The sequence below is a fragment of the Aythya marila genome (assembly GCF_965140915.1).
Source record: "Aythya marila genome assembly, chromosome: 5".
In the NCBI taxonomy this organism is placed as follows: Eukaryota; Metazoa; Chordata; class Aves; order Anseriformes; family Anatidae; genus Aythya; species Aythya marila.
This window is the reverse complement of record NC_139046.1, coordinates 36,569,400-36,577,873: the sequence shown is the minus strand read 5'-3', so window position 1 is coordinate 36,577,873 and position 8,474 is coordinate 36,569,400.

Genomic DNA, 8,474 nt, shown 5'->3' with positions numbered 1-8,474 from the left:
TTGGTTGCCATCACGGAGACGTGGTGGGACCAGTCTCATGACTGGAGTGCTGCAATGCCTGGCTATAAGCTCTATAGAAGGGACAGGCAGCATAGAAGGGGTGGTGGTGTGGCTCTCTATATTAGAGAGTCTTTCGAGGTTGTAGAACTCGAGGTTGGGAATGACAAGGTCGAGTCCCTTTGGGTTAGGATCGGCAGGGACAACAAGGCTAGTGTCCTGGTCGGGGTCTGCTATAGACCGCCGAACCAGGATGAGGAGACGGATGAGGAATTCTACAGGCAGCTGACAGAGGTTGCAAAATCATCAGCTCTTGTACTCGTGGGGGACTTCAACTTCCCTGACATATCCTGGAAGCACAACACAGCCCTGAGAAAGCAGTCTAGGAGGTTTCTGGAGAGCGTGGAAGATAGCTTCCTGACGCAGCTGGTTAGTGAGCCTACCAGGGGAGGTGCCCCGCTAGACCTTCTCTTCACAAACAGAGAAGGACTGGTGGAGGACGTGATCGTCGGGAGCTGTCTAGGGCAGAGTGACCACGCAATGGTGGAGTTCACTATTCTTGGCGAGGCCAGGAAGGGGACCAGTAAAACCGCTGTATTGGACTTTCGGAGGGCTGACTTTGAGCTGCTCAGGACACTGGTTGGTGGAGTCCCTTGGGAGGCGGTTCTGAAGGGCAGAGGGGTCCAGGAAGGCTGGGCGCTCTTCAAGAGGGAAGTCTTAATGGCGCAGGAACGGTCTGTCCCCACGTGCCCAAAGACGAGCTGGCGGGGAAGAAGACCGGCCTGGCTCAACAGAGAATTGTGGCTTGATCTTAGGAGGAAAAAGAGGGTTTATAAGCTTTGGAAAAGTGGGCAGGCCACTAAGGAGGACTTTAAAGAAGTAGCGAGGCTGTGCAGGGACAAAATTAGGAAGGCCAAAGCTCATCTGGAGCTCAATCTGGCTACTGCCGTTAAAGATAACAAAAAACGTTTCTATAAATACATCAACACAAAAAGGAGGACTAAGGAGAATCTCCATCCTTTACTGGATGCGGGGGGAAACTTAGTTACAAGAGATGAGGAAAAGGCGGAGGTGCTCAATGCCTTCTTTGCCTCAGTCTTTAGCGGCAATACCGGATGTTCTCTGGATACCCAGTACCCTGAGCTGGTGGAAGGGGATGGGGAGCAGGATGTGGCCCTCATTATCCATGAAGAACTGGTTGGTGACCTGCTACGGCACTTAGATGTGCACAAGTCGATGGGGCCAGATGGGATCCACCCAAGGGTACTGAGGGAACTGGCAGAGGAGCTGGCCAAGCCACTGTCCATCATTTATCAACAGTCCTGGCTATCGGGGGAGGTCCCAATCGACTGGCGGCTAGCAAACGTGACGCCCATCTACAAGAAGGGCCGGAGGGCTGACCCAGGAAACTACAGGCCTGTCAGTTTGACCTCAGTGCCAGGAAAGCTCATGGAGCAGATCCTCCTGAGAGTCATCATGCAGCACTTGAAGGGGAAGCAGGCGATCAGGCCCAGTCAGCATGGCTTTATGAAAGGCAGGTCATGCCTGACGAACTTGATCTCCTTCTATGACAGAGTGACGCGCTGGGTGGATGAGGGAAAGGCTGTGGATGTGGTCTACCTTGACTTCAGCAAGGCTTTTGACACCGTCTCCCACAGCATTCTCCTCAAGAAACTGGCTGCTCTTGGCTTGGACTGGCGCACGCTTCGTTGGGTTAGAAACTGGCTGGATAGCCGGGCCCAAAGAGTCGTGGTGAATGGAGCCAAGTCCAGTTGGAGGCCAGTCACTAGTGGCGTCCCCCAGGGCTCGGTGCTGGGGCCGGTCCTCTTTAATATCTTCATCGATGATCTGGACGAGGGCATCGAGTGCACCCTCAGTAAGTTCGCAGATGACACCAAGTTAGGTGCGTGTGTCGATCTGCTTGAGGGTAGGAAAGCTCTGCAGGAGGATCTGGATAGGCTGCACCGATGGGCTGAGGTCAACTGCATGAAGTTTAACAAGGCCAAGTGCCGGGTCCTGCACCTGGGGCGCAATAACCCCAAGCAGAGCTACAGGCTGGGAGAGGAATGGTTGGAGAGCTGCCAGGCAGAGAAGGACCTGGGAGTGATGGTGGACAGTCGGCTGAATATGAGCCAGCAGTGTGCTCAGGTGGCCAAGAAGGCCAACGGCATCCTGGCTTGTATTAGGAACAGCGTGACCAGCAGGGCTAGGGAGGTGATCGTCCCCCTGTACTCAGCTCTGGTGAGGCCGCACCTCGAGTACTGTGTTCAGTTTTGGGCCCCTCGCTACAAGAAGGACATCGAGGTGCTTGAGCGGGTGCAGAGAAGGGCGACGAAGCTGGTGAGGGGCCTGGAGAACAAGTCCTACGAGGAGCGGCTGAGGGAGCTGGGCTTGTTCAGCCTGGAGAAGAGGAGGCTCAGGGGCGACCTTATCGCTCTTTTTAGGTACCTCAAGGGAGGCTGTAGCGAGGTGGGGGTTGGCCTGTTCTCCCACGTGCCTGGTGACAGGACGAGGGGGAATGGGTTTAAGTTGAGCCAGGGGAGTTTTAGGCTAGATGTTAGGAAGAACTTCTTCACTGAAAGGGTTGTGAGGCATTGGAACAGGCTGCCCAGGGAAGTGGTGGAGTCACCATCCTTGGAAGTCTTCAAAAGACGTTTAGATGTAGAGCTTAGGGATATGGTTTAGTGGAGGGCTGTTAGCGTTAGGTTGGAGGTTGGACTCGATGACCTTGAGGTCTCTTCCAACCTAGAAAATTCTGTGATTCTGTGATTCTGAGCTCATGGAGAGGTAATGAAGGACTCTCAGGTATTTATAAACATGGATGAGATCCCCCTGAGCCCCCTCTGCTCCAGCCTGAACAGTCCCGGCCCTCTCACAAGGAGAGGTGCTACACTTCCTTCTCCTTCTTGGTGGTTCTTTGTGGGATGCTCTCACGTATGTCCATCTAGGCATAGCTCTCTTGTGATAGTCAGCCTTTAGAAATACGGGTAAGATGCTGGCTTGACTCATTTTATTGATATTCTTGCCCTCCAGCTGCCCCGTAAGCAGGGTTGGCTATCAGGCATAGCCTTTCAGAGGAAGGGGAATTATGTTATTAGGGACCGGGGAAGGTATTCTTTCCCAGAGCAAAGAACCTTCAGGCATCCCTTTAAATAATAGCCTCGATGGAGGTAATTTAGAAGTAATTCAACAGAAAAAAAATAATGATTTTTTCTTTCTCCTGTGGTTGCTATCTATAAGGTTATCTAAGATCCTGTAACCTTAAGGGTTGGAATGGTTTAGCTCTTTTACTCGAGCAACAAGCAGTCTTCTGAGTTGTTTTTTTTCTGATAGCTCATAGGACTTGTGGTTAGGAAGGTGTCATCTCTTTGTGCTGCCGTAATTACAGGAGAACATGATTAATGTGAAGTCAGTGAGAGAACTGAAACAAATGGCAGTTTTGCTGTTGTACCCGGTACAGGCAGATGAGAAGCCAGCACTTAATCAAATAGGCTCTTGTTTTTTTTTCTGCAAATAAAGCTGTTTTAATGCTGAAACATTACGCAGTATATTAGCATACTTTTAATGTATTTTAATAAAAATGTTTTCTGGCTATTTGGAGACTTAACTGCAGTGATCTGGTGTCCATCCTTGTGAAGCTGTGGGGAAAGAGGAAGTGTTTTAGGGGGTGTTTGTTACAAGACTTACCCCTGAAAGCTTAAATATGGAGGAACCGTGGTGTTGCAGGCATCCTGATGATGACTATAGAGTGCTCCATCATTGAGGGGAAAAAAATGTTTTTTCATAAGCATTTTTATCAGACTCATTAGGGATGAGCACTGCAGCAAGAAGATGAGCTGTCATCTATTGTTCCAGCTTACAAATTAAACCATTTTTCTACTGATATGTGCAAACCTCATCCAAATGTCCCTCCAGGCAGCATTGCGGAGCGTTCACCCTTCTTACCATGGCAATTTTTCTCTTGTCTAAAATGTCTGGAGATTAACAAGCCATTACAGTGGATTTTGGATCAAGAAAAATGCCTCAATCAGAAAACATGTAGAGCTAATGAAAAGTAAGCTGCATTATGACTGACACCAAACCATATACAGCATTTAGATAATCTGAAATCCAGGGTAAAATTGTTAGGGGAAAAGTGCTTCTGTATCTGTGTGCCCGTCCTGTGTCTGCAGTAATTGCTTATGATACATGATCACAGTTTGTGTTGGAGCCTCTGGATTTTAATGGTCTTTTGGACCAGACAGTACAAAGTAGGTGGAAGTAAAGGGACTGCAATCAATTTCTAATTTTCTTGCAGCTGAAAAACACCTCGTAGAAAGTAGCCCTGCACCACTGGATCCAAGCTACTGTGGGTGTGTGTGTGCTTGTGATGGTCTGGGTGTTGGTACTGGTGTCGCATGTGAGGGGCTGTGAGAGAAATGAGGTTATGTGCTTGAGGCAGGGAGGTCCTGCCAGGGCTGGGAACTGAGCCCAGGTGTGCAGAGCCCTGCCTCAGTGCCCACATCACAAACACAGTGCTTTTCTGTGCTCAAAATTAACAGGACAGAATAGGCAATTGCCCCTTTGAAATGCTGTCCCCAGGACAGCTGCCCCACATACCTGCCTTGTCTCTGGTCTGTCTGTGAGGTCTCTGAGTGTCTGGGCACACAGGCTGCAAGGGGCATGGAAGTTTTAAAATTCATGTGTTTCAGTAGCCCATGCTACTGCTGTGGCACGTGTATGAATGCTGTATGCAGTCCTTAGCGTGAGTTGTATGTTTCCTATGCAGAAAGCCTCCTGTAGAGCTCACCAAGCAATTGCTGCTGAGCTGTGTAACCTCCTCAAACGTTTCCTCTCTAACTTCCTACCCCTGCTACTGGGTTCAATGCTTTAATCAGGAGCTTTTTGTTTTTTTGACTGATGTTGAACCAGGTGTGGGTTGGAAGCTCTCTAACTGGTTCAGTGCTAAGCATTTTCTGTTCATACAGGCCACGTGAATGTTTCAAGAAGACTCTGGGCTGTCCTCTAGAAGGAGATTTTTCAGAGGCACCTTACTGCTCTGATGTGTTATTCCAAAGGCCCTGGGAATGTCTGCTTAGCAGAAACATTTCATTTACTAAACACCAGAGCGAATGAGTCTTCTCCCAGGAGAGATCTTTCAGTAGGATTAAAACAAAAACAAACGAACAACAACAACAACAAAGCAGTCTCCTTTTAGGTGGTGAGAGAAAGAGTCATGGACTTTGGTGTCAATCCCTGAGCAAATTACCCCCAAAAAAGCCAGGCTGTGCATGCTTGCCATTCACAAAGCTGTTGGACGAGCTGCTGGCTATCAACCCCCTTCGCTCTTCAATAAACAGTAAATTGACATCTTATTTTCTGTCTTCCTGTAAGCCTCCTCAAGTGGTACTTACATCCCCAGCTAATGATTTGATTAATATGACTCAGGGGTCGCTGAAAATGGATCTGGGAGGGTTTGAATGCCAGGGGCTCATGGAGGGCTTTGTCTGGACCACTCTACCGAGACCGTGGAGCCACGTCAGATGGAGTTATAAATCTACAAAGGCTCTTTGCCTTAATGCCCATTTGCTTTGAGCTCTGCAGGACAGCTCCGAGTTCCCATCTGACGTTAAAAATTTAATCATGTGCAAAAGAAAATCTATCAGTGGATCATGTGAAAGGGATGGATTGATGCTGGTTGCTTCTGCTGTGTTTAAAGCTGCCCCTGCACACAGCTGTGTGTCTGGGGAGCTGGAGCATCATGTTGGTACATAAATGTGGCATTTTACCTTTGCAGGAATGTTACATCAGAAATGAAACCTGAGCTGGACTTTTTTTTTTTTTTTTTTGTCTCCTCATTGCTCCAGATGCCTGCTAATACCTCTCATAACTGCTAATGGGCCTCTGGGTGGAAACAGCCAAAAAAAAGCTGTGAGAGGAAAACGAATCCAACGAATCCTGTGAGAGCCAGAGCCGAACCCTTCTGACTGCAGCAACTTTACCCAAATCTCAGTTTCCTAGCCTCAACCTGAGGACTGGTGTGCTCTGTTCTTTGTAAAGTGCTGCTGCAAGGCTGCCCGGGACATAAAGAAATAACTTCTTACTTTCAAAAACTGCAAGGCTCTGCCCCGGCTGGGGTTATCCAGCGTGTGCTTCCTTAAACTGAGAGGGGGCACCGCTAGCCGGAGGGTGGCCTGTGGCGATGGAGCATTGCTTCCCTGCGAGCTCACACTGCTGCTTGCCTCTGAGTAGTTTAAGCAAAATTGTATTGGCTTGGTGTGTAGGAAACCCAGGGACAGCAGCAGGGAAATAATTTGCTTGTCAGTACAACCTATCTCTTCCACAGGAAGGCTTTCTGAGCGAAGCTCCAGTGCTTTCTCCACAGGCCATGCAGCTGTGTTTTCCCTCAGAGCCATTGAGAGTATAACATCCATCGAAAGTCTTTAAATTATTACTCTGCAACAAATGTTTTGGAGGAAGAGAGTAGGCCTAATCCGTACCCCTGGAAGGCACGGCCGCCTCAGGCTGCTGTGCTTGTAGCATCCAGCCCAGTGATGGCTTTCCACCTCTGCCGCTCTCGTCGTGTGCTCGAGCACCTCAGCCCCCCGCCCGTGGTGGGTGCACATCCACTCGCTTGTTCAGGACCAACTCCAGCTCGCTCACTCGCTTTATTGCAAGCATCGACCTCTGCTAATACGTTAAGCGGGGAAAGAGCTCTTGAAACTTGAGAGCAGTCAATTTTTCCCCTCAGCTCTCACTTAAACAAGTGAAGTGCTTCCAGTCTCCTGTCAGGCTGTGGGTTAGCTCTACCTGCGATCGTCCCTCAAGTCCTCTTCTGCATCGCTTTGGGGCCAGGGAATCTGTGGTGACAGCAGTGCTGAAGGGACCTGTGGGCCTGGGGTCTTCCCTTACTTCCAGTGCAGGCTGTGACCATGCTTTGATTTTTGCACTTGTTCAATGATTATCCTGCTGAGGCCCAGTATGCTTGGGTTTTCCTCCTCTGCCCTTATAAATGAGCCCCCAGGTTAACCCCAAACTGATCATATAACTGTCTGCGTGCTTTGGGGCTGTTATTTTTCACCAAGATCTTATATCAGAAACAAGGTTGTTCAGTTGTGCTTCCTGAAGGACCTTTGTCTCCTGGGATTTGGAGAGGACACTTCTGCAGGACCTGGCTCCCCCTGCTTGCCCTGTGGTGGATCCTTTTTTTCCCCTACCAGGTTTTATGAGGCTGTTCTTTTGATCTCTAATTCCTGGCTGGTGGAAGTAAGTTTGGCACCTGGCAGAAGTTACGCCAAGAAACCTGTAGGCTGGCCCTTGGGCCCTTACCTTCTGTTTGTGAGAGAGAAGTTGCTTGCCTTACTTGCAACCTGTTGGGTTGCTTTCCTGCGTTTTCCCTCAAGCAGGCCCCTGATGTAACTGGATTAGCACACGCACCCTGGAGATGCTGTGTGCCACTGTTTTTACAAATTGCTTTGTCCCGGGCATCAGTGGTTACAGAACTCACCCTGCTGCTAATTCCTGCCCTAGCATTGCTAGTTCCTGCCTGTTTTTAGCTCTTTTGGAGACTTGATGTAAGCAAGTTGCTTTTTCCCCTCCCCTGGAGCTGCCTCCTGTGATGAGCATGCTGTGACTGCCCCGTGCCTCACTTGGCCTGGAGGCCTCAGGGCAGACAATACCTGCGTTTCCAGCACTGTGAGCCACAGCCATCCTTTCTCTCTTAATCTCTAAAATAAAAAGAAGGAAGGCCTGTTTTTCCTCGCTCCAGGTCACTGCTATAAATCATTGTGTCGGTGCTGGTGTCCAGGGGCAGAGACATCTTTATGCAGGGGCTCTCTGGCTTTTCCCTGTGCACTTATAAGTTAAGGCGGTGCTGCTGGGCCCAGGATACTTTATTATTATTATTATTATTATTATTATTATTATTATTATTATTATTATTATTTATTTATTTATTTATTTATTTATTTATTTATTTATTATATTTGTGCAATATAATTCCAGGGAAACTTTCCCCTCTCCCGAAGCTCTGGTTATGAGGAGTATTTTCTTTTTAGTGCAGTGGGTGGGATGGTCACTACAGCACTAATGCTGCTTCCCTGTGACACAGCGAGGTGCTCAGGAGTTGGGGCTCAGGTGAGATGAGGCAGTAAATGCTGCTGCCCCTTGCTCTCCACCCTGTCCCTCAACGCCACTTTGAGCTGTGATGCTACCTGACACATGCTGTATGGTCCAAAAAGCCAGGGTAAGTAACAAAGCACTGGGGTTGCTGACTCTCATCAGGCTGTTGATAGCGACATTTATCAGGGACCTGCATCTGTAACTTCTCCCACACCAGCTGCAGCCTGTGACCAGCAGGCAGGCTGTTTCCTCAGCTTCAGAGGCTTCACACGCTCTCCAAGCTCCTGCTTTCTGTCACCAGGCAAAGCTGAGCAGGCCCCTGTCCAGTGCTGTGATGTGGCACATCCCCTGGTCCTAAACTGTAGGGCTGTGGGGTG